A 24,254-nucleotide genomic window follows, 5' to 3' on the forward strand; every position below is an offset into this window, starting at 1 on the left:
TCTCACACACACAAAGTCAAAGGAACCTAATTCATAGCTCCCAATAAAAACTTCTTAAAATTATCTTTCCCCATTCCTCTTCTTCTCAGTGTAACTTGCATACCCCAGTGGATCTGAATCCTTTCCCCAAAGAGTCCTGTGGGTACCTGTGTAAGTTCTTAGCTTTCCTCCTTCTCCCCCTATTCTTCCATTTCTATTCTTTCATTCCCCCATGAGTAAATCTCTGTCCTTTTATATTCAGCTTCCCACCCAACCATGCTTACCTCTCCTTTCTGCCTGTCACCACATGTCTTTGGGATTCTGCATCATCAAAGTCCAGGAATTGAGACTCAGAGAGATTCAGTCATCCGCCTCTCAAGGTAAAATTCTTCCTAGAGAATGGGAGTTGAGGATGCTGAGGATGGCAGACTGTATCCCATAAGTGTTTGGGGTGGTGGTGAGGGGAAACGTGACTCTCACATTAATGCTTTTTGTCTACAAAACACAAAGATCGAGGTTGGGTTTTAATAGCACACCTCTCCCTATGGATTCTAAACCAACTGAGAAATAGGCACTACAGCCAAAGGGGGGATCCAAACATAAATTTATCTGAGTCTGAATTGCAGAACCTTAGACCTATGGTCAAAATCAGGCTCCTTCCTGCTTTCCATCACACTTAGTCCCTAGGAGTCTGATGAGGATGATGGGGTCTGAAAGCAGACCTCACTCTGCCAGACTCCTAGAGGAGCCTTGTCTGTCATCCACGTTACTGAGCCCAGAGGGCCCAAGAGCCCAAGAGGCAGATGAACGTCTAGAACTTCCTGCAGGGGAGCAGGGTCAGAAGGAGGAGTGCACACTGGTGGTGAGAAGGCCTTGAAGGGGTTGAGCCATGCCTGTCCCCTGCCCTTCATCCAGTGTCTCCAATCACATGAGTCATCCTACTCTCATCACCCAATGCAAAATCCCTTCCTGATACTTTTAAAAGCTCAACAAAAGCCCACTCCATGCTAATCTAAGACATAAAGATAGACATGGGGAGAAAATAATGTGCTACAATAATAAGCCAGAGTTTCTGCCCACAAAAGCTTCATTCTAGACATAGATCTTTTAAAAGATTTTATTGTCTTATCGAAAAGATTTTGTGTGTCTCTTCACACAAAGTAGCAGAAAGAAGAATAGAGTAGGAAAGGGTCAGAAAAACAGGGTTCTGACTCAGATTCTGCCACCCAGGGTCTGGCTCTCCTGTTGGGGTATATCCCCAGAATTCTGTCTTTCACATTCCTGGCAGACCACTGGCCAGGCAGCCCCTCCATCCCTGCACCCAAGGGTCTTCCTGGGTTCAGCAGTCCAAGCTTTCATGGGTAAGGAAAAGAGGACACCTCCTTCATAGCAGGTTTATTGTTTAAAAAGCTGTCATCTGAGAGGCTGCCGTAGTGGAGTGGCTGGATAATGCAGAGGAACTAGGAATAGCCCCTCGAACGCTAACTGCCTCTGTTCACATCTTGGCCCCATCACTCTACAGCTGAGCAACCTCTGGCAGGTTGTTTAACCTCTCAGTTTGTTCCTCTATAAACCATGGGATGTTAACAGTGTAAGCTTGTTGTGGAATTAAATGACTTAGTGTATGGAAAACACTTGGAGTAGTATCTGGCACACAGGAAGAGACGTGAAGTGTTTGCCAGCACTATGGTTTAGTAATTTCAGTACAGAAACCAACACAACGTTATAACCTCATCGTAATCATTTTATGAACCTTTCTAATACCACGGAAATGCTTACGCTTAATTGTTAAATTTGAAAGCTAGAATTAAAACGTTTATGTACCATTTTGAACCATGTTTAAAAATGACAAAATAGAATGAATTCTAACAAAATGCTAATGGGTGATTTTTGGTCATCAGATCATGAAAAGATATTAATTTTTCTTTATGTTTCCATACATGAATTTTCTAGAATAGCATGTATTCATTTTAAAGAAAAATGTTTATTTTGATTTTTTAAATAATTCTGGTGTCGGGGGCAGATGTACTGTACAGAGCATCTCTAGCAAAATGTTGCTCTTCTAATCTGGATATATCGCACATTAGACTGACAATAAATTCTATTTTTGATGGAAGAAAAACATTCCTTCGTCAGCAGTAAATCACTCTCTCCCTACTCCACCCCACAAAAGTTATAAATGCTTCTCTCCTTGGTAGGTGTTTCTCCTGGGGCTGCATTCCACAACTCCACAGCAGGTATCAAGTTCTGCTATTACTTTGAGGGTCCATCCATCCTGAAGACAGTTGTTGCTTGAAGCAAGAAGCCTTGTCAGCCCCACCTGCCCCCATCACCCCACCCCTCACATCATATTTACCAATGTATTAAATGTTTGATGACAGAATGTGCTCAAGGCCAAAGATGACAGCTAAGTCCACTCTTCTATTGCTGCTCCACTCCCCCCTTGAGATAGAAAACTTTCATTGAATAAACAACCTGAATAATTCTAGCCCCATGTTGAAGCCTCAGCCTCCAGGTGTGTGACTCTCTAAAACATTCCTGGGATGGAAACTTCCACCTTGACTCTCATCCTTGAGGTTCATTGCCAGTTTCAGGGGGTCGAAATTTTTTCCCCAGTATTTATGAGTTTAGATCGCTGCAAACCAGAAGAGCTTATCAGCTAAGTGCATCACAGGACTCAGTCTGTCAGCTTCAGCATCTAACCCTGGGGGAAAGGAACTATCTGGACGAGAGTTAAGGCCTCGGTGATGACACTGTCGTGAACTCACGTACACCATGACCCCAAGCCCAGCACCTTCAAAGATGGACTCAGCTCCAGGCCACCCACCTGCAAGCTCTGCCTTGTCTTGCCTTTCTTGCTCCCCTATTTCTTGCTTTTTAATGCTCCCTCTAGACTCATCAAAGTCACAGAATATTGTATCTGGAAAGGAGTTGAGCCCTGCCCTACATCACACAGCTAGTTAGAAATAGTAGCAGCAGTAGTAGTAGTGACAGCAACAAACTCAGACAAGCCTTCACTATGGGCCAGGCACTCTTCTAAGGTTTTAAATAAAGTAACTTATTTAATCAGCCCCACAACCTTGTAAGGTAAATACTATTATTATCTCCTCTTCATGGATGAGGAAACTAAGGCCCAAGAGGTTAAGTAACTTTTCCAGGTTCCCTCAAGCCACCCAGGTGAGGCCAGAACCCTTGGTCTCTTGATTTGTCACTCATTGTTATTTCCAAAATACCAGGCTGTTGCCTGGAACTCAAAAGCTCCTATCAGCAGCCTACACCCTCAGAATCTTCCTCCCAACTCTGCTGGGCCAGACAGAAAAAAACAAAATAATCACAGAGGTGCAAAAAGAGTCCAGTTAACTTTATCTCAGAAGTACCCACTGCACAGCACTCCCTCCCCCACTCCCTCCATTCCCGAGACTCATCTCCCAGCAAAGTCTTTACCTGTGGGTCCCATTTGGTGAGTGATGGATGAAGATTTCTGAGCGATGCCAGCCCCTCCTCCAAGCCTGGCCTGGCTGCTGCACCATTCCGGAACAAACACACGTTTGATCTACGAGGTCACTTTCTTACCATGAAAGGATGTGTCTCCCAAGTGACCTCTTCCTTGGTAGTTGGAGAGAAAGTGCGATAAAAAGCAAAAGCCACGTCCTTTGAAGATAATTCATACATTGGCCAAGAGATGCGATAAAGTAGCTAGAAACCCTGCGCGGGCTACAAGCGACTCTGCATTAAAGGTATCTGTGTTTAATATAACTAATAAATCAAATGCTCTTAGGTGGCGCCCCTGGCTATGTTTTAAGGCTATAATTGGTGCACATGGATAATACAAGAATAAAAGGCATTGAGTCAGCGGAGAGGCTGCTAACCTCTGATATGCCCCTTGAGTATTTATAGGATTCCACCCATGATTTGTTTGAAGAAGTTTACTGAAAGTAGAGTCCCTTTCCTAGAAAAGTGCCAGGCTACAAATCCATAATCATAAACAGGGAATATGCCCTCTCTCCGGGGATCCCCAAGCGTAACGAAAATGCCAGAGAGGAAGGTAAAGGAAAAGTAGGAAACAGGAGAAAAATTAAGTATATTGATTTGTCGTACCTCTCAGATGTGCACTTCATATGTATTTTCTGATTTAATCCTCACAACCACCACGTCAGATATGTGACATTACCCCCTTATTACAGGTGAGAAAACATATGTCAGTGAAGTGATTTGTCTGATGGCAGAGCTGGTTAACTCCCAAGCCAGTGAAAGAAGAAACTGAAGAAGCTTGGAGTACTCAGCCTTGAGAAGATGGACTAAGGGAACAGCTCTTAAAACTTTAGGTCCATCTAAGGCTATTCCTTGAAGAATGGAAACGCATTGGCATTAGACCGGAGGAGAACAAAGGATGTAGGTTTAGGAACAGAAGGAATCGGTTGGTAACAGTCATCTCTAAGGGTTGTTGGACCTAAAAGGAAGTGGTAGGAATTCCTGGCCTGGGGAAAACCTAAGTCTGCAGTGATGTTATAGAAAGGACATTTGACAAGGTCCAGGCCCAGGTGCTGGCACGTGCAAACAGTGCAATCTTCAGCAAGTAACAACCTCTCTGACCTTCAATTTGCTTTGTAAAATGGAGATAGTAATAACTAATTTGGAGTATTTTGAGTAAATCAGTAAATGAAATGATGTATATAAAATGCTTGGTAAACACTAAAGTGTTATCAAGGATGAGGATTGTTATGACTCCTCCTTTCTGGAACTTTTAATATATGACACAGCCTGGAGACAGATGGATGGGCTAAATGACTTCTTGTGACTCCTTCTTACCACTAGAAGTAGATAATTCAAAGCTTGGGAGGGAAGGCGAGCTACTTCTAGGGATCATTAGCTTTACAGTTTTCAGAAAACCTCAGCTTAAAATGGAGATGGCTTCTCTCTCCCCTCCACTCCCCCGTGAAATGTTTCAGCCCTGTCTCTGTTGCAGAATTTGAGAGCAATGGAACAGGTCACGGTCAGCCTCCTTCTGCTACGAAGGAGGACAATTTTTATGAGTAGTTACAGGGTCATGATACTGAAGTGAATTCACGATTTGGGACTGGAAGAAATTGGCCTTTGCCTCAGAACTATTTAATGCCATAAGACTCCAGGCCCCATTTTAGAGACCAACTTAAAAAAAAAAGACTGACCTTAATTATTATGGTAGATTGATTAGTCAGGGACAGATGGCTTGAAGTCTATTCCCTACCTTTCCAATAACTTACCAGATACACACTAATTCATCTCTTAATCCATATTGCAAATAGTTATCTCTCTTCATTAAATGAGAGAGAGCATCAGTCTTTAACGAGCTCTAACATACAAAGTCAGTTGCATTCTTCATACGATATCTTTCTAGGACTGTGCAAGCCGGTGTAGAGGCATAAGCTAAACAATTTTAAAGAACTATACAGATGTAGAAGAATATAGAAATAGAAATTGATATAGATATACTTAGCATGATGAATTATCATGACAAAGCAGTCTGAGATCTTATCTGTTGTTTGTTTTAAAAGTGAGAAGCTCCAAGTACTTCATAACTACATCCTTATTCTCTCAAAACTCACATCAAAGAACCTTCTGATTTTTAATAGGATAATAGCAAGTTTGGCTTTTTTGAAAGAGTTTGAGGATACTTTTGATAAACTTTCCCCCACGAGTCGCCAAAAATCCTTTATAAGACTCATTAAATCACCAAAAGTGACTACATTTATTAAGACCCTCACAGATTAAAGCCTAAGTCCATCAGCCTGGAACAGGAATGATGTTCCTAGATGAGAGACTTCAGCTCACATCACACAGTGGCGCTACTCTAAGATTTTCTTCTTATATAACTTTAGGGCATTTTGTAGAGCCTGAAAAGTTGGAAGTGGCAGACTCATTCAGTTATCCTCTTTAGTACTGATCTTCATTAAGGGCACACTGGTGCACAGCACTGTGCTTGGAAGGGGGTGGCAAATATCTACTTAACCCATTCTTTCCCTCAGCTGCTTACCATCAAGATGAGAAGACAGGGCTATGTTTCAAGTCACAAAAGGCAACACAAGTTTGCCTGATTCAGTGCCACATGAGTATGATAGGTGTTGATGTTTATAAAAATTCAGAAGAGGGAAAAAAATCTGTCCAACATAGGGGTGATTAAAGAAGTTCTGGGGCTTCCCTGGTGGCGCAGTGGTTGAGAGCCTGCCTGCCGATGCAGGGGACACGGGTTCGTGCCCTGGTCCGGGAAGATCCCACATGCCACGGAGAGGCTGGGCCCGTGAGCCATGGCTGCTGAGCCTGCGCGTCTGGAGCCTGTGCTCCGCAACGGGAGAGGCCACGACAGTGAGAGGCCCGCATACCGCCAAAAAAAAATAAATAAAATAACTGAAAATTCTTTGAGAATTCTTTGAGCCTCCGGTATCTGCTCAGCATTTTGTTAGCCTAGGGCAAATGGACTGCTTGTAGAATATTATTATAAAGTCAATTATCCTCTCAGTGTTCTAAGCAACTTCCCAATTGCCTCTTGGACATTTGACCCCAGTTTTAGCAACAGGAAATTTCAATGGCTACAAAAGTATATCGTTTGGTACAGCACTGGATTTTAAACTTAAACTTAACCGCCCAGATGTAATAGTGCCATCCCTTGCATTGGGAAGTTATTTCTACTTTTTAAAGAGTATTTTCATTTGGGGGCTATTTTGTCTTGATAGGATTTCTGAGATCAAACAGAAATTATTAATCTCAATTTACATCTCAAGTAACTGAGGTCCAGAAAAGTCGTTCAAGACCAGACAAAAGTCCTGAGCAGAGGCAGGCCTAGGACCCAGGGCCTCCCAACTCCGCGTCCAGGTGGGGAGACAAATGTGTCAACCAAGAGTTACCTGACATCAAGGCAGCAGGATGTGATGAATGTTGTTTGCCAAGTGTCCACAGATCCTTGGAGAAAAGGGCATTATCAAAGTGCAACATATTAAGCTAATTAGTACAGAGGAAATTCCTTGAAGACCCATTTCCATCAGAAGCTGTCTTTAGAGGCTCCCCAGACGGTAGGTGGCTCTATAAAGCCAGATTTTCCTGTGATGCAGAAATCATAACCACCGTTTGGCCACGCATCCCTTCCTCAGAACAGAGACCTGAACACAGTGAGAAATGACTTTCAGCTCACATCAAAAATGAAACCAAGCTTTAATTCCAACGGGAGCTGACTGCTCAGGGGAGAGAAGATGACATGGAAGGAATCAATGCAGATTTCCTGGAGTGATGGGTCCAAGGAGGCAAGCAACATTTACTGAATGTCTAGACGGTGCCAGACCATTTTGCATGTATCCTAACATTTAATACTCACTACACCCTGTGAATGATGTAAGGACAATTGTACCTTCTAACAGATGAGGTTAACAAACGTGCTCCAGGTCACATGGGCAAGAAGAGGTGGGCTCCCCACCAGCACTCCAGTATAACTGATCAAAAGTCCATGCTTTTTGCATTCTCAATTCTAAGGTAAGCCAGCCACTGAAAGAGGCTGAGAGAGAATGAAGTCAAGACTTAGAGAAAAGTCTTCCTCTGACCACACTTCTCTACTGGAGGACTGGTTATTTAATGCAGGGGGCCCTTTGCAAAGTGAAGATGCAGGAGCCCGTATTCAAAAATTATTCAGAATTTTAAGACAGCAACTGCAGAGAATTAAACCAAACACAGGAATCTTCTGAGCACTGAGCCCTGTTTAACGGCATGGGTTGTATGTACATGAAGTGGCCCTGCTCCACCGAGTCCAGGGCGAAACAAAGGTGAGAAGGTAAGGGTGTTGGAGTTGGGGGTGAACCCGGAAATATGGTCTCATGGTAGGAAATATGTACCATGTGGTCCTCAGGAGCCTTCCCTCCCATGATGGGCTGCTCATCACACACACACACACACACACACACACACACACGCGCGCGCGCACACACACACACACACACACACACACGGAAGTGCGTGCACTGCCTGGGGGAACTCACTAATCAAGACTGATAAAAATTACATAGCAAGCCCCTGGGGGCAATTGTAATCCTTTTTCTAATCTCAGGAAGATTTGAAATAGCATCCTAGTGACACAGGGAATGAGAGAACATCACCCCTATTGCAGCTGTCACTTGTATCTGAAATCAGGTGAATTATAGAGATTAGCCACGTCCAAGAATTACTGCACTTTTTGCGTGGTTCTGTGCATGGCCCCTCTTAAGGTGGAATTGTTCAATTTTGCATTCAGACTCTGGAGAAAGCTTAGTAAGTTCCGTGCTGCCACCCAGTGTTCAGAGCGCAGGTCCAGGAGAAGCAGGTGAAAGGCTGGCCAAACATCCCAGGTTCTGTAGGTGCTGGATACATCCTGTTCCCTAGGCCCCAGGCAAGCTTATTTTAGAGGTCACACTCTACATCACACCAAAGATATTAAAGTGTACCCACATCCCGCGCTGAAGAAATTGATGTGTAACCACATAAGACTTGAGTAATTTTTGAGTTGGTGGACATATTACATTTTGTGGAGATTTAGTTAAACATTTATTTTGATTTTGCTATTTTCTTTTTGGAATATTGATTCAATGTGGTGGCACTGGGGGGGGAAGGAGAGCTCTTCTGACTTCTATTTCACGTCAGAAATACTTGAAAATCTCCCTGGGCTCTGTGCCTTTAGCACCTGCTACTGGGGCTAGGCATAACAGAGGAGTACCACGGAAGAAGAGAAAACGTGAGGAACATTGGATCTGATCACCTCTGACAACCTGTATTCTTCAAGTATTAGTCCTTTCATTATATCTGTGTAAAGTAGCAGCCTCAGTAGTCAAACCATGGCCAGGATCTGCTAGGCTTTAGTGCCAAGATTTCATTATTAAAATAACAACAACAAAAAACCCTTGGTCAGGTCAGCTGTCCAATGCAATTCCCCCAAAAGGTCCCTGCCCTCTCACAGTGATGGGTTTAGCTGCTAACAGGCAAGCTGCCAGCATGGAGTTTCACGTTCCCTGAGTGCCTGAATCCCTCCTGAGCTGTGGTGAGTGACTTTCAACTGCATGAGAGAAAGACCCTCGCACAGCTCCTGCAACAGAGAAACAACATTCAAATATGAATCCCCTGCTTCTCCCACCTGGCCTTGCCCCTGGTTGGTAGGTGTGGAAGCACAGAGGCGAAACCAGAGGCAGAAATGGCCAGCTTTGTGTAAATGACGGCAAATTGGACCAGGAAAAGAAGTGACACGTTCAAGCTGGGAGAGGCAGTAGAGAGCATTTAAACTACCCCCTTGTTCTCTGGCAGAACCGAAGTGAATCTATTTTGACCACCTTATGGACTGAACCTCATAATCCTGCACATTTGTGGATTTAAGATTTCTGTGGATTTAGGACACAGGGGTGTTTATTCTGTGAAATAATCTGTTCTTTTTACCCCCTTTCATTACTTATTCTTTTTTTTTTTGGCCATGCTGTGCCGCTACCAGGGATTGAACCCCTGCCCCCTGCAGTGGAAGCACAGAGTCTTAACCCCTGGACCGCTAGGGAAGTCCCCCATTACTTATTCTTTACGCTCTTGAATTTTATCTTCAACCACACTGGACAAGACCCTATTTCCCCCATTAATTATTTGTGACTGCATTTTACTATGAGCCTCTCTGATGCAGCTTCTAGAGAATGATTATGGGATCACGTGACTTAGAGCTGGCAGAGCCTTTATCTATAGAATCGAGCTCTATCCAGAGCTAGAGTCTTCTTTACAGCACTCCCAGTCAGTGCTTGACTCTGCCTCAATAATTACCTATCTAGAAAAGAAGCTGCAACTTTCTGAAGCAGTCTGTTTCCTATAAGTAGTGAAGTACACCTGCCAGAAATTTCTTCCTTCTACTTTCCTTTTAAGAGTTAAACCAATGTGAGTCAGTGATGTTGAGCCTGGGGGTGGGCATTTGACACTTCTCTGCTGCAGGTCACCAGTGGGAGTCCTACATTGCCTTTGGGGACTCCACACAGAACAGGTTACATACTCTGGAGAGAAAACACCAGCAACCAGCCCCACTCCTTCCCCTTCAAGTGCCTCTAAGTTCAGGCTTTTGTGAAAGAAGTTAATCTATGGACTCAAGGGACAATCGAGCACAGATGTCTGTGAGCAAACTTCTTTCTTACACTTGTGCCAGGGTTCAGGCCTGTTCTTAGGACCTGGAACTCTTCTTTGTAGAGGTCATCCAAGTAGCATCTGTCAAACATCTGAAACCAGGACCCTACAGAGTCCTATGTGTTTTCCTCCACATACCAAGTATTGAACTCCAGCTCCATGGTTGTTATTTGTGGTTTTAAATGTGGGTGGGTGTGTGTCCAAATGCTCAGTCCTAGGCTTCTGAAATCTAGGAGACGAGACCGTCTGAATGTGAATGAAAAGCCACAGTTGGCTTTAAATTCTACACCATCTACATAAAAAGAAGGAAGAGGAGGAAGAGGAGGGGAAGCAGGAGAAGAAGAAACTCAGCCCTGAGCTCCTGCATCAGTTGGAAAGTGGGCTTCAAAGAGTAGACGGTAGTTTTTGGAATCAGTTGGAAAGTGGGCTTCAAAGAGTAGACAGTAGTTTTTGGAATCTCATCCATGTTTTTGTCCATTCAGGAGCAAGTGATTGTGAGCTAACAGCTGCGTATGGCACTAGTGCTAGGGATACAGAGATGAACAGAGCAAACACAGGTCCCTGACATTTCAGAGTTTCAAGGGAAGCTAAATGGTTAAACAACTAAAACTATTCTTGAAGCCAAGTTTAAGGAGTAGGATTATTATGAGAATCTCTCAGTCTACCCATAATTACTCCATTTCCACAAATTTAACTAAATATAGCTTAAGAAGGATTGTCCCCAAAGCAAAAGGTCTTCTACACCTGCTGTTACTAACCCTCCACCCAACAGGGCCCGATTGCGGGTGGTGGTTTCACAGATTATATTAGTTTCCTATTGCTACTGCAATTGAATTATCACAAAATTAGTGGCTTCCAACGAGACAAATGTATTCTCTGACAGTTCTGGAGGTCAGAAGTCTCACTGGGCTAAAATCCAAGTATCAGCAGAGTAGGGTCCTTCTAGAAGCTCTAAGGGAGAATTTGTTTCCTTGCTTTTTCCAGTTTCTAGAAGCCTCCTGTATCCCTTGGCTCATGGCCTTTTTCTCCACCTTCAAAATCAGCCATATAGCATTTTCAAATCTGTATGACTTTGACCATCCTGCCTAACTCTTTTTTTTTTTTTTTTTTTTTTTGCAGTACGTGGGCCTCTCACTGTTGTGGCCTCTCCCGTTGCGGAGCAGAGGCTCCGGACACGCAGGCTCAGCGGCCATGGCTCACGGGCCCAGCAGCTCCGCGGCATGTGGGATCTTCCCAGACCAGGGCACAAACCCGCGTCCCCTGCATTGGCAGGCGGACTCTCAACCACTGCGCCACCAGGGAAGCTCCCTGCCTAACTCTTATAAGGACCATAGTGATTACACTGGGCCCACCCAGATACTCCAGAAGAATCTTTCCATCTCAAGATGATTAACTTAATCACACTGCACATGCAAAGTCCCTTTGGCCATGTAACTTCACATATTCACAGATTTGGGGAAATAGGTCATGAAAATTTTGAGGAGGGGGGCCTTTATTTTGCTTATCACATGTGTCATTTCTTGTTCATTTTTTAACACAAATAATCCATGTTCATTATAGAAAAGTTAGAAAACACAAACATTTTAAATTAGAATATAAACACTTTTAAAATATCTCCATTTTGTTCTTTAAAGAAAAGCAAACAAAACCTGACTAAATAGTCTCTAACACACTTTTTCATTTTACCATATAATGTAATCATCCTCCCATAACGACAGATGTAGCTCTATATACCAACATTTTATTGACTGTACAATGCTCTATTATGATATTGATACAGTACTATAATTTTTGAACATGTAGGTTGTTTCCAGTTTTCTGTACATACTCATAATGACGTTATAATGTTCTTGTCCGTGCATATGTGTATATTTGCCTGATATTTTCTGAGGGTGAGTTCCAGCAACATAATTGCTAGGCCAACGGCTGCGGCTGCTTTTAAGGCTTGAAATACATGCGGCCAAAGTGCCCTACAGGAAATTAGAGCCAGTTCACAGACTCTCCTGCAGAACAGACTGTGACCCCTCATGCTCAGAGCCCTGATGGGAATCAGACTTTTAGTCCTTTACCAAACTGATAGACAGATTGAAATCCCATAGTTGTTTTAATCCATATTCCTTTGATAACCAGTAATGTTAAACATTTTTCATATATTTATTTTCCACTTACCTTTCTCTTGTTACCTGCCAACTTATGTCCTTTTTGCTCTGTATTAAGGTGCTTATAATTTTCTTAATATATGTTCATAAGTCTATATGTTAACCCTATGTCATATTTTTTCACAAATAATTTTCTCACTTTGGTGCCTTTTTTTATTGAGTCTTTATTGCAAAGTGGTTTCAAAAATTTCTGTGCTTAAATCTATCTATTTTTTTTAAATTTATATTATCTGCCTTTGGTTTCATGCTTAGTGTCATGGTATCATGGTATCATGGTCCTCACCTACCCGAATATTATATAAGTATTCTCTGTTTGGGTTATTAAACCAACTTGGTTGTTTTGCCTAAAATATATATTAGTGCCATTTGCTAAAAGGATTCTGTCCAGGCAGCCACTTGAAACACAAAGATGCAGCTCCCTGCGGGGCTGACACCAGGCTCTAAATAACGAGTATGTTGTGAGGCTGTGTCCAAAGGCTTGGCAGCCGAGTCTCTAACTGGGGTTACACTTGAGGTCCTAATTCATTGTGATTTTTAAACCAAGTGAAGAGCCTGTAGAGAGAGAAGACCTACCACCTTGTTCTATTCAGTTGAGATAAATATGACTCAGCTCTTGTGTTTTATGGTGGAGCAATTTAATTTTCCTTGTCATTTACTTCCCCTGCGCTTTGGATCACTGAGGTATGGGAAGAGATTTGATGAAATGGGGTCCAAGCCCCTGGAGTTCTTGGCTCTGGCTTTAGGCTACGACCAAGGTGGAGCAGGGCGTGAAGGGCTTTGCAAAGTAGAACTTAAAGAAGTTATTGCCATAGACCCATGATGCCCACTGCTCAGGGGGAGACATCTCTGTTCTTACCTCACCTGGAGGGGTAGCTGTGGACTGACTCAGCAAGTGTCCCTGCTGAGTTTGGGTTGGTGCCAGGTAGAAGCAAGAAACCCAAGCTGGCACGGAAGGGCCTCCACTTATCAGATGGGTTTCACTGTACTCCGCAAGCCTAAAGATTTAGGTGGAATTACTTCTATTTTCCTGAAAATCTGAGTCCTAGAACTTTCCATTGAATAGAGAAACTATATGCTGAACCACCTCCCCTCTCTCTAAGTCTACAAAAGTATGTGGGAGCAGAGACTCTGCTGAGGACAAAGCCCCATTGCTAAAGATCTCCCTCATTAAAGTAGGAAAGTGGACCACGTCTGTTTTTTGGTTCATTTGCTCAACAAGCAGGTACTGAGGGCCTATCTCTACACTTTTGTTTATGCTGTTCCCTTTCTAAGCATGTCTTCCTCTGCACCCACCTAGTGAAATCATCATTCTCAAAGCTCAGCTCAAACTCTGCCTCTAACTTAAAGCCTTCCTCAACATCTTTCCAACCCTATCTTTCTTTCTTCCTCCTCCCCTCAACCCCATCTACCCTGCAAGAGTGTATACTGGCTTTGGAACCAAAGACTTTGGACTTCGGTTTAAATGTATTTTTCTCCCTAATCACTTGGTACATTTGGGACCTTTCAGATATTGACATAACTGTTTTGAGCTTCACTGTCTTCATCTGAAAGATGAAAATATACTGACCCTCATAAGGTTATTATTTTGCAGATTAAATGAGATCACATATGAGATGAATAAGAGCAGATATCTGGCTTCCTTAATATAAGGTGCTTATATTAATTGGTAAAACTATAACACATGCCAATATCACTATCATAAAAGGGATACAGAATGCTTCCTCAGTCCAGAGGAAAAAGAGATCTTATCAATCTGGAGCGATGAAGAAAAGTAAGTGGAAGAGGGGAACGTTGCCTCTTGAAGAAGGATTAAAAGCCCACCAGGTAAAGATTGTGGGAAGGACAGATCTGATCAAAGGAACTCTGTGAGCCTAAGATGAGGGCAGGAAATGCAGGCTGTGTCCAGAGAACAGAAAATAGTAGGATCCACCAGAACTATTTGAAAATAATCCAAGGTTTCTGAGCATAGACTGATATCATTAGAATTACCTTTAGAAAGATCAACTTGGTGATTGTGTACAATACAGTTTGGAAGAGATTCACTGGACAGTTAAGAAAGTAATGCAACTATCCATATTGAAAAGAACAGCCTTAGTTCTGGAGTCAATAATGTTGACCCAAATCGCAACTTGATTGGATATGAGAAAGTGGATGGACATATCAAAGAGGTCTTATCCTCAGTGACTTGGTGTATCGTGGAGCCATTAAAAGAAACCCTTAGGGAATCATTTTTTGACATGCTGAAAGGAAGATCTCAGGAAGAAGAAACATCCAGTAGGAATTAGAAGCAGGAGAATGAAGGTTAAGAAAATGATGGCACCCAAGATAAAGCTTGAGGGTTTATCTAGGTAAATAAGAGATAATGATACTTGTGTGAATGGATGAGATGCCCAAAGATAGAGTACAGGCATAAAAGAGGACAAGGACAGAACCTTAAGTCCCATCTACAATTTAGGAAGTAGAAGCAGGAAGCAAGACCAGGATAAAACAATATCACATCTGCATATGATATTTTGTGTTAATTTGCAATATTCTCTGAGATTCCCTTTATTTAAATTGTCATCATTCTTTAAGGTCTAATAGAATTCTTGCACAGAACAATTATTAATAGCTTGAATTTATTGAGCATATACTGGTACCAGTCACTGTGCTAAGCACTTTACGTGTATTATCTCTTTCCCATCACCCTATGATGTAGGTACATTAATTTTACCCATTTCACATATGAGGAATTAAGACTCAGTAAGGTTTAATTTGCCAAGGTTTAACAGTTAATAAACAAACCCAGGTTGTCTGGCGTCAAAAATCAAACTCTTAGCTTCTTTGTTCTACTGCCTTTAACTGGTCTCCTATATATTGGGGGTAAGATCTAAACATCTTTTCTTTTTGAAGTTCTATGGATGATCCTGGGAGCACCCAGTTTGAGAACCCTGCCATACACTGCAGTAGTTAATAGCAAATCTGACCTCCATGTTGAAAACATATGAACTAATTGCTTAACTCTTAGGTCTTAGTTACCTCTTCTTCACGTAGAGATAATGTTTGCCTTGAAGGGTCAGTATAAAGGGTAGATAAGTGTCTATTGCTATCACCAACACTGTTATTGCTGTTGTTGCAGGCACTCGCCTACCTCTCTTTGAGCTCCCTCCACTCCCTGAATCTGTTCCAAATGTCTCTCTGTAAGTGCAAGTTCTCAGGCATCATTCATCTATGGTGTTCTTTATTTAATGTACTTCCCATCCCCAGGGAAGCAGCATTTTACAGGGAACTTACTTGTGATGGAGTATCAAAAGGGTTTGAATCTTGGGGAGAGATAACCTCATTAGATAAGCTGTGCAGCTGATCCATGAGATGGGTCTGAGACCCATTCCTTTCTTCTTTCTGATCTGCCCTCCTAACAATGACAATGCCTGTATATCTGTTCCCAGCGGAGTGCTGGGTGAGGGGTAGCAGGCTTACACCTCAGCTTCAACAGACTATGCCATGTGACCCAGCAGTTCCATTCCTGGTATATATCTGAAAAACAAAAAAACACTAAATTGAAAAGATACATGCACCACAATGCTCATAGCAGCATTATTTACAATTGCCAAGATATGGAAGCAACCTAGGTGTCCATCAACAGATGAATGGATAAAGAAGGTGTGGTATATACATACACAATGGAATACTACTCAGCCATAAAAAAGAATGAAATTTTGCCATTTGCAGCAATGTGGCTGGACCTAGAAAATATTATGCTTAGTGAAATAATTCAGACAGAGAAAGACGAATACTGCATGATATCACTTATATGTGGAATCTAAAAAATACAACAAACTAGTGCCTATAACAAAAAAGAAGCAGACTCACAAATATAGAGAACAAACTAGTGGTTACCAGTGGGGAAAGGAAAGGCAGGAGGAGCAATATAAGTGTAGGGGGTTAAGAGGTACAAATTATTCAGTATAAAATAAGCTACAAGGATGGATTGTACAACACAGGAAATATAGCCAATATTTTATAACTGTAAGTGGAGTATAACCTTTAAGAGTTGTGAATCACTATATTGTGACTGTAACATATAATATTGTACATCAACTATACTTCAATAAAAAAAAATTTTTTTTAAGGGACTATGCTATCCAAGCAGACATTTCCCTACACCAGTCAGCTCCACCCCTTCCCTGTCCGAATTGGGGTTTGGTCATGTTTGGGGACTGGTCCCATGAAAGGAGCTAAATTTCCTCAAGCATACCCTCTAGCAAGGCCTTCCCTTGGATTTGACAGTCATCTGCTACTGCCAAACCTCACTCCCAGCTCCTCTTCCAGGAGGAGAAAGCATATGGCTTGCTAATTTTTGCCAAAACTGATCAGAAAACAGAACTTTGTTCTCATAAAAAATGCACAGTACCTGTCTCCCTTTCCTTGCTGACAATAAAAATGAAGCTCAAGTTTGGGGAGCTCTCTTTCTTGAAGGAACTATTTTTCATCCAGATCCAACCCCTAACTTCATCCTTTCTTACCTGCTCAAACACCCTGATCACAGGGGGAGAGGACTATAAATAACTGAAATTATGATTTTGTTCAGAATTGTGTTTTATACACTGTAAGATCCAGGTCTTTCCATTGAACGCCATTGATAATTTTCAAACTTTCCTTACAAACATGGAAAAGAAACCATGGTATTTTTAAAATTTTAATTACTCACTGAATGAGATCTGAAAATATTTAATTATTAGATTTATGCCTCAAGATAAGTTCAATGGTAATTATAGGATGTCTTTTTTCAAGTTCTTATTCCAAATAATGAAATCCCAAACACATTGGATCATTATAATTAGAGTAAAGGCGTCTTATATTTGAAACCAAAGTTTGGCTTTTTTGTTTAACCTTTTGGCACCTCATCAAAGGAGAATGCTTTGGGAAGAAAACTGTTTCAATCTCTTTAATGCTGGTTAAAAAATAAAAATAAAAAAACATAATTGTCTGCAGGAATGCTTTTTCATTGCAATATTGGCAGAGAGAAGGCAAGCCCGGAGCTTTCGGCTTGCTTGAGGTTCCAAGGCCTGCTGACTTTTCTCTGGCCATTTGTCATCCTCGGACACAGGGAGAATTCAGACAAGCAGGCAAAAAGATGAAATAGATGCAGCAAGAATACCAAGGCAACTGAGGGAGAGGATCTGTGAAATAATCCATCTCTCTCACCCCCAATTTGTCAGCCAGTTTGGGGGTAACTTTTGTCTGAGATCTGCTTCAATTAAACATGAATGGAATGGAGATAGGCTGGGACTGGGTAGAGACCCTAGAGGGAGCCACACACAGACTGGAAAATCTAAAGCAAAATCCAGAAAATAAGACCTCTAACTAAGACTCAGAAGGTGTTTAGTGTTTGGGGGCTGGCAGCAATCATTTATTGAGAGAAAATGAGCTTATTCTTTCCCTGTGTTGACGAGGCTATAGAGAAACCCTTGCTGGGATATCTCAAACAGCATCTGAATTGAGCTCTCCATCCTGCAGACTTCTCTGCACTCTGTTTTGGGATTTGGGAAGTGGCAAGGGTGGTGGCTTGTGGTTTCAAGGAGGAGTTGCAGGGTGGGGGTCATTCAGGAAGGAGAGGAGACACACATCTTTAAAGAGTAAATAAAGCAACCCCGTGTCTTCCCCTGGCTGTAGGCAGAAAGGCGAGTGCTTGCTTACTGGAAAGCAGTTGAAGACTAGAGGGATGAGAGTACAGGAGGAGGGAAGGAAAAAAAGCTATACAGAGAAGGCCAGAGAGCAATCATAATACTTAGAAAAATGTCACATTAAACCTCCAGCTGCCGGCGGTTGGAGGGGAAAGCGTTCCAGACAATAGCTAAGGGAACAAGTTGAATCTTGCGTTCATTCCTGTGGCTAAAACAAGCCTGTACGGCCACAAGGAAAATTCCATTCTCCTCAGACCTCAACTCCCTGCTTACCTGAGCTGCAGACACTTTTTACTGAAAGGTCCCATAATGGAATCTAAAAACAAATGGTACAAATGAACCTATTTACAAAACAGAAATAAAGTCACAGATGTAGAAAATAAATTTATGGTTACCAAGGGGGAAAGCAGGGGGGAGGGATAAACTGGGAGACTGGGATTGACATATTCACACTACTATAAGTAAATTAGATAACTAATGAGAACCTACTGTATAGCACAGGGAACTCTACTCAATATTCCGTAATGACCTGTATGGGAATAGAATCTAAAAAAGAGTAGATATGTGTTTACGTATAACTGATTCACTTTGCTGTACAGCAGAAGCTAACGCAACATTGTAAATCAACTATACTCCAATAAAAATTAATTTTTAAAAAAGTCAATTTCAAAAGACAAAGAAATTAAAAAAATAAAGGCCCCTTAACGTTGAAGCTGGCAATGCACAAATGCCTAGCATCCCTCCTGCCCCAACCTTTCTCTCACGTCTGAGTCCTCACACCTTGAAAATTACCTCCTTTCCTTCGAGGGTCCTGGTCACCCCATTGACTAAAGCATAAAGAATAAAGCAGGGGTTCAGGAAAAGAACAAATCCCCTTTGCCACTCTCCCCGCCCACCCCCCAACTACAAGCCACATTCATGTTCTGAACCTTGAGATCCATGGATGTCAAATAAATTTAACAGCTAGTTTAATAAATGTTTGTTGAATGCCTACTATATCTCAGGCTCCAGACACGGCATTTAGGGAGGATAACCAAGGTCAACCAAGGATGTTCTTAAGAACATCCAAGTCAGGAAGCACAAGAAATATGAAAGCTCACGTGCTGCTAATTGTATGACAGATACAGCGAACATTGTACACTGTGAACATTGAACATGGCCTTTTCCTCTCCTTCTTTGGGGTTTTCGTGAGTCCAGCTGACAAGTGGCCTGCCTGCTGGAGATAGGGTGGCCAAGGATCCCTCTTCCTCACCAGTAACCCCAATATCTGCTCCTTTTCCTCCCTCCCAGACAAGCCTTAGATTGTCTTGCTCTGGTAGCTCTCCTGTTGGAAGAGAGAGATTATCAATAATTTTCTTGGGTTCAGGGGAAGATGGAAAACAAATATCTTTTCTTAAGCCCTTTGATTTCTAATTCGAGGGCCTGGGGGGCTGGTTAGCACACCCAGGAGAGGGAGAATTCACTCAGAGAAGCGTGGGTGCTGGGATCATGCATGTCTCCCCACTGAGAAAATATAACACCAGTAACATAATGCTGTAGGAAGGAGGAAAAGGTGGTAGACTGTGGCACTCAAAGGAGATTATAACTTATTTATAGTCAAACTGGGAAAGATCTGTGACTTGACATGTCTTCTGTGCTCATCTTTTGAAAATTTTCAGTAAAATCTAATATATGTTTAGTTAGATATAAAGAGAGATATAGGAATTGATTAGTGCCCTCAGGGAGCTTCCAGCAGTGGTGTGCTTACAAATCTGAACAACCAGTTCTCCAAGGGGAAGAAAAGCCCTGCTTTCTAGCCTTTGCTGATTTCCATGGTGTAAACACTCCCCCAGTGGTTGATTTTAAGCTACCATCGTGAGGAATGGAGAAGAAATAGGCACCATTAGCTCTTGTTAGCTAACATGAACTGGCTCAGAACACCAGTGACATATAGTCTAACACACCAGTACGGATAAACACAGGACACACAAGCAAAAGTTCCTGATCCGTTGACTGATTGGCATAAGATGAAAAATCTTTAACCAAGACCCAGAGGGGAACATGTTTTAGGGATAGCTCGAAAAATGCACAGTATTTGTATTTCCCCTTCTGGTTCCTTGGAAGCACAGAGATCTATGGGAAGGCAGAGACTGCAAAGACCCCGGAGATAATCAAGATCTATCCCCTATTCCCCTCCTTACAGAAGGGGACCTGGGGCATGCAGGCAGGAGTGATGTATATAGCCTCTGCTTCAAACATATCACTTTCGTTGATGGGTCTAATTTCCCTACAGTTAGGTTGGGGTATCGAGCAGGAACCTTGCAAATAAACTAGATTATTAAAAAAAGAAAATCAGTCAGAACTCATTGGGGCCTTCCAAGCACACGTAGAAGACAAGTGACCAACTGTACAGCTGATGGAGAGTGGGTGAAGGTGCCATCAGTGGGAAGGCAGTTGACTGTGTCCGAATTTGTTATTCAATGACTTACCCCGAACACAAGCTTTCTTGCAGAACAGAAGCAAACTATTCTGCCAGGCTCTGGCTGTCTTAGCCTTTGAATCATTGGTAAGAAATAAGCTGTATTTAGGAAGGAAAAAAAAAATTCCTATGTGAAGAACCCCAGCAGTAATTTTCTGTGTGGGAGAGAACTACCACTGCATCTCTTGGGCAAATGTAATGGGATGGCAAAGTCTGGTGCTGAGGGAGCTCCAGCTCCTTCCTGCCTGTAATTCATCATTCCTGAGACAGTGATGAGCAATGAAAAGGTCTAAGTCAAAGGAACATCAAGTAAAGCTAGATTTAGGAAAATAACACATTACGTTTAAATGCCCATATATATTTAATCTGTGTTTAATAATGCAAGGAATACATTAGTCAAGGCTTAGGCAGATTCCACATTGATGTTAGTTACAGAACAGCCTGGCTCTCTAAAGTTTCTCAGCCTTGGTGCCACAGGAATGAAAACTTCTGGAGGAATGAATCGTTTCATTGCAAACCCGGGGCACTGCAGCCATGCAAATGGGAGGATAGTTGAGGTCACCACGAAGTCGGGCTTGCTGCCGAAAAGAGAACTTGGGATGAGCAAAAGAAACCCAAAGCTCCAGGCTCTGAACTGACTTACTCCTTGTGCTACCCTCTGCAGGGCAGGACAGAGAATGGGAGGGAATGTGATGGAGGGACAGGGGGACCAGGATCTCTCTTCCAGCTATTACTTTATCTCCCATCTCCTCTCTCATCCTTGGGCTTTAATTCTAGGCCTCCAGATGGGGAATGACTACTTGGGCCCCAGAAGAAAGTCAAAACAAGTCCCCAGGGGGCAAAGCCTGGGCTCTGAGGCGCTTGCTGCCTTCTGGAAGGGGGAAGCAGGTGAGTGGACTGGAGGATGAAGGAGGAATCACAAGCGTGCTCAGCCTTTAGTGCAATGATGCTCCTCCAAAAGTTGAAAAGGGAACGAATGGGAACACGATGCAGTATATGCCAAGGGGCATCGGGGACCTGGGGAGAGATAAGGGGCTGGACTGCCAAGTCGAAGAAATCCTTCTGCTTTGATCTGACCAGCACCCAATACAACAGTGTTAAAGCCCCAAATACTATGAGCTTGTCATGACTCCATTATTCACTTAGAGCAACTCATCCCCCAGACATGAAAGTCTCACTCTACACTCTAAGTCACCCACAACCTCAACTAAGGTAGTCTAAGGAACAAAGTTACAGTGAGAAAGTACCTCAGAGACTAACCCGATCCTCTGATTTTATATAGATAAGAAGACTGAGGCCCACAGAGGCAATGCAGCTCATCTGAGTTTACCCAATCAGTGAGTGCATAGCCAGGATGAAAGCCCAAGTCTCTCACCCCAGGGATCTGTCCATATACTCTACTGCCCCTCCTGTGAAGCATCGTTATAGGTTTGGGTGGTCTTTAGTAAAGGAAGACAAACGTGCAATTAAATGCCAGGCACTGTGCTAAGGGCTTGAATATATATGATCTCCAAAAGATTAAATACTAACCTACCTCAACAAAAGTTTACAAATCAACCTTTTGTTGAAAAGAAAGCTTGGCTCTGATTCTGGCTCTGCCACTTTTCAACTGTATGACAATGGATTGGTCACTGTACTTTTCTAGGTGCCATTCTGCCCCCGTCACCTGTAGAACCTCCATATGTCATTCACCAAGTCACAGAATGAGGACTAGTCTAGTCCAAAGCAGAAAGGAAAAGACAAGGAGAAGGAAAACTAGATCAGGGATGTGAATGATCTAGGTTCCATTTCCTCTCACAAATGCCTGGAGGAAGCAGAATTGTGATGATGGTCCACTTAGAACCCACTCTACATCCTTGAATGAGCCATAAAACACCTCCATGTCTGTACTTGGGAACTACTCATCCTATTTATTCCCTATGAGAGTCATTCCATGAGTTGAAACAGTCCAAGCTGTTCCCAGAAAAGAACTGTAGGAGATGCAAGGACCATCTCCCTAGGTTGTTTCAACCTTCCTACCAAGAACTGAGTCCCTAAAGATTCAAACAATCTGAAATTTCCTCATCCCACACAGGGCTCCTCCCTTGGAGGGAAAGCAGATTAGCTCTTCGTGTCATTTAGGTTAAGCACAACTTTGAGAAGCATGCTCATTCTAGCAGTTGGCACTTGGAAAAAAACATGAACTGTGACTCACTAGTCATTTTGAGCCAAGTATTTTGAATTGGCTCAGGGCAGGAAAATGGCCAGGGGGGGTGGATGGGGAGGGGAGGGGAGGACGCAAGTAGATGATGGCTGAGAACTACCCAACTCTGTTCCAAAAAGGCAAGTACAGGGGAGACTCTCAGAATTTATGCTCCCGTTCTTGTTGTTTCACTCCCAGAAGCCTCCTAAATCATTGTGAAATGGCTGCTTGCTTCCATCATGTATTATGGGACATTAATAAATAATGGGAGGTTGTATGACCAAAAAGCAGGAAAACCCAAAGGGAAGGTGATGGAGAGGCATAATTTAACAAGTAAATGAAAGAAGCTATTCAATCATTGTTAAATTATGCTGGCACTGGCCAAATTAAAAAAAAAGGAAAAAAAAAAGAAAAGGATTTCCTGTTGCAAAGTGCTTTTAATAAAAGATTGAAATTTCTCTCCTGGCTGACAGAGACATCTCCCAATCATAAGGATAGGAGTCTGCAGCCTACAGCTCCATTAGATACTGAGCTCAGGCAAGGGCTCTGAATATGGAGAGTTTCAAGGTGCTTCTCAGTACATCCTTTTCCTAGGATGAGTCCATATTCAACATTTGATGCCCCATCTATGATCCAACTATTGCTAGTGGCCTCAGTAACCAGTTTGCTATTCTATGCCTATTTCTCCATTGACTCCCTTTGGCACATTTTGGGGTTCCCACCTTAGAGGAGGGGCAATTGAGGTTACCAATGTTGTGACTTAAAAATAACTCTTTGACTGTATGTACAGCGTTCTACTTTCTCAAGTATCATCATATCCATTAAAACTTTGACATTTACTATAATGCTGCCAGGTAGGGGGTGAACTCTTTCAGCAGGGAAGCTATATCATGTTTATCTTTGTGTACCCAGAACCCAGAAAACTTCACACTTTATAAAATTGAGTTGGATGAAGGGGTAGATTCATCAAGCCTGGAAAGGTGGGCGAGTGAATGAATTCCCATCTTACAGCTAAGACGCATGGGAGCAGTTAAGTGACTTGCCCAAGATTGAACTATGCAGCGTGGGAGCTGTAACCAAGCAGCCACGCTTTCAAAAATTCAACCCTGTGCTCTTTCAACACAGCATGTCATCTCTCTTCAAGGTCACACAGTAAACTAGATCAGAGTCAGTACGCACACAAGCAAAAAGAAGACACATTTTTTCTCTGTTGGGATTGGGGTTTTGACTGTGGCATAGACTGCTGTTGAGTACTTGAAGGACCTTGAGGATCTATCTGAAGGAAGTTTCTGGAATACTTTGGCAGAAGATCCACACGGAAGCCAGGCCACTTCACAGTAAGAAACTCCCTTTCCTTGTTTCCAGGGATGTTTGCTCTGGTCTTGGCAGGAAAACTTGCTCCATTCAATTTCTCAGACATGCTTGGGCCCCAAGCCCCAGTGGGAGAAACATGTGTATCAACACGCCAGGGGAATAAGTCATAGCAGAGTAGATTTGTTTGGACAGGCAGGCTTAGCAGTCTGACAGGGTGTGCAAGACATCCGTGCTACCCTGCATTTTAAAAAGGAGCTACTTGGCAAACATACCAGGTAGCTAGGGGATAAGTTTATACAGGGTCCCTGAATGGTCGGGGGTACAGAAGTTGGTTGGTGCATTTCTCAAGACAGTGAAGG

Source organism: Leucopleurus acutus (genome assembly GCF_964270905.1).
Source record: "Leucopleurus acutus genome assembly, chromosome: 2".
NCBI classification, from domain to species: domain Eukaryota; kingdom Metazoa; phylum Chordata; class Mammalia; order Artiodactyla; family Delphinidae; genus Leucopleurus; species Leucopleurus acutus.